We start from the raw sequence: 3,376 nt of genomic DNA, 5'->3' as shown, positions 1-3,376 counted from the left end.
CTACTGGATGAGCCCTAATTAGGGCGAGACTCGAGTCTTGGACTTCCGGTTTCTTGGCTTTCATAGCTCTTGTAGGCTAGGATGTTGTCTGGCTGTGGAAACAAGTATATATTTTCTCACATTTTAAGGATATATATATATATATATATATATATAGAAAGAGAGAGAGAGAGAAAGAGCGAGAGAGAGAGAGAGAGAGCAAGAGAGAGATATGGGAGATAGAGAAAGCGAAATATTAACTGAAATTCTGAAATACTTTCAAATTAAAGCTTGTATAATAGTGTATAATTACTGTAAAATTAAAGTTCATAAAAATATTAGTAAAATATTTATAAGACAATCACAATCAGATCAAAAAGGTTCTGTATACGAAATAGGGCAACATTATAGATAAAAATTTGGAATAAAATTCAGTAAATTAAAAATATACAAAAAAATTATTATTCAACAATGAATACAAATATTTAAAGTTACTTTCTTAATCCATAGATTTTCAATAAATGGGTCATCTCACCCGAAAAAGTGTTTTTAGCCAAATAATGTTATTTATTTGCTTCCCCACTGAGCAAATTAGGCACAAGGCCGTTTTTTAGTGTGGGGAGGAAAAACCAGCTCCCCCAAGGGGGCACTTTGGCAGGGTCCAAAATTAGCAATTGTCTGATATGAAGGGTTTCCACCACATTGATCAGAACTGATTACTTCCTTTTCCGCTCCTTGCCCGAAGGCCAAGGTTAATAGGAAGTCAAAAATTTTGCTATTCAGCACATATGAGTGAAAAACTAAAAAGCTTTAAGAAAAGACTAAAAAAAAAACAAAACAAGATTAAATAAGGCCGATAGGCATTAGTCGCATGCTCTCGTGTAATGAATGAATGCGTGAATATAGGATTGACATGAAATTCTTAAAGATAAACTAAAATGACCGAAAAATGGGCTGAAATGACTTAAATAAATAAAAAGTAAATAACTTTAATGAACTTAAGAATGAATTAAATGACCTTAAGAATGATTTGAATGCTTAAAAAATTCCACTTATGGAATCCTTCAAAAACAACTTGAATAGTCTGGAGAATGACTTGAATGGCTTTGAGACTGACTGGTTGTAAAGTAGGTGATCATGTTACATTAAATTGATACAGAAAAGTGATCCCCCACTTTATATCATAATAAGTACAGCATGTAGTATGAACAGATACTACACTTTGATCTTGGCCAAAAGGCCAAGAAAAGGGTATTTATTTGCTCCCCCACCGAGCAAATTAGGCAGAAGGCCGATTTTTAATGTGAGGAGTGAAGGCAAATGGGGACCAACTCCCCCGGAGGGTAGGGGAGCTGGATAGTGACAATTGGTATGAAGGGTTGCCCCTACATTGACCAAGGTCTTATATGTGGGGTCGCCCCCACATATGGTCTTTGCTTGCAGTATCTGCCGGAACAGATGGTATTTATTTGCTCCCCCACTGAGCAAATTAGGCACAAGGCCGTTTATAATGTGAGGTAAAAACCAGCTCCCCTAAAAGGGGTCACTCTGGTTACCAAAAATAATAATTGTCCCAGTATAGAGGGTTTCCCCTCCATTGACTGGTACAAATTATCTTAAGTGCAGTATCTGCCGGAACAGATACTACACTGTGATCTGTGATCTTTGCCAAAGGTCAAAGAAAAGCTTAAAAAGCTAAGAACAGCATGTATTAACAGCAGACCTTTGATATTAACCAAAAAGGCCAAGCACAATAGTGTTACGGACAGACACCGACCGACCGACCGACCGACCGACCGACCGACGGAGTGACTTATAGTCGCTTGCACGCGACTGAAAATATTCCATTTGGATTATACTTTTCTTCATTGCTTTGGATTTTACGATTGTGCACTTATATTTTTTCATTGGACTACATCATAGAATATTTTTTCTAATAATATATGAATCCAATTGATATTATTTATCTTATATCTATCATTGAATGTGTTTTTTTTAGTGAATATCGTGTACGAATTTGATTAATGTGGCGTTTGAAAAATTATATTTATGATTTAAATCGAACATATACAAAATAAGTTCAATTTTTGTATCAGCAAGTTTTATGTTCATAGGTTAGTTTGCTAAAGAAGCGTTGAATCTCGTCATTTTTAAAATTGTTACAATCGTTATATTTTATTATGTTGCGCTTGGGTTGCACGTGTTTTGTACTCGTTGTAAATAGTTTTATAATAGATGAGGAGGATTGTGTGGTCATAAAGCCATATTTACTTAAGGCTATATCTCTGGTCATGCTTTGCGTGCAAGTAGATTTTACTTATGCGTAAATATTATTTTATTTTACATAATTTTTATTTGTTCAAACGGAAGTCGGTGTGCGAAACCACTGTCGTAGAGGAGCATTTTAAGTAGTTAGACTTTAGTCGTCGAAGTGTTAACTTCCGGTCAAAACTGTATTCTAGGAAACACGAAAAGCGACAGACAGAAAAATAGACAATATTCGCTTTGCATAGATAATGAGAGATGTTTTGTGGTTGTTTTCATTTGTAGAATTGTTTCCTGCGAAATAACCCCGGGAAATTTCGTCTTATTTGTTTTAATCTAAATCAATAAATCGACAATTAAATTGTAACAAACATTCCACTGTTTCTTTATTTACTTATATATTCATGTTTTGTTATTTGTTTATACGTTTTATTATGTGTCATTGTCTGTTTATTCTTATTTAATAAGGTGAGATTTGATTTACGTTCTACCAACTTGATCAAAGCGAAAATTTATTAAGCGCCTTTCTTCATCCAAATTACGCCCAAATTGCGGAATTCCTCATCCATATTCCATTCCTCATCCATGTTCCATTCCTCATCCATGTTCCATTCCTCATCCATGTTCAATTCCTCATCCATTCCTTGTTTTTGTTTTCTTATTTTGTAGCCAGCACCATCCACTCTTTTTTTGCCGCAACTGGAAAATACTTACCGATCACTTGTTTGTCTTCAATATATTCGAATCCCAACCCTATTTCCAATTTTAACTCATCGCTAAGACCCCTTCCATCCCGGCAGCGCGCCTTTATAGATTCCTCTCGTGCTTCCTGGCCAGAAATTTAGCTAATAAAAGACCCCCAGGGTACCGTTTAATGTTTTTAAAATTAAACACCTTTTATCATCTCGACCAACTTGCCGCCCGGAACATTCGCATTCGCTGAGAGAAGTGTTCGTCTTCTACCTTATGTTTTGTTTGTTTATTTATTAATTTTTCTGGTGATGCAGTGGTTTGGTGTTGGTAGTAGTGCTGATGGTGTTGGGTAGTGGTGGAGTGAAGCGGGTAGAACGAGGCGCTTTTATTTATTTTTTAGGGGGCGTAAAGCTTTCGTTGAGGTATTCCTTCTTGTTCG

The 3,376-nt window shown here is 35.8% G+C and overlaps 1 pseudogene; it reads right to left on the bottom strand.

The window, feature by feature from the left end:
- Positions 1-1,020: 1,020 nt before the first annotated feature.
- LOC145260838 (U2 spliceosomal RNA) lies at positions 1,021-1,232 on the bottom strand (annotated as a pseudogene).
- Between the last annotated feature and the right edge of the window lie 2,144 nt (positions 1,233-3,376).

This window comes from Euprymna scolopes, chromosome 36 (assembly GCF_053919585.1).
Source record: "Euprymna scolopes isolate OS-2025 chromosome 36, ASM5391958v1, whole genome shotgun sequence".
NCBI lineage: Eukaryota > Metazoa > Mollusca > Cephalopoda > Sepiida > Sepiolidae > Euprymna > Euprymna scolopes.
Note: the sequence above shows the minus strand (reverse complement) of the source record. Positions and strands in the feature narration are given on the sequence as shown.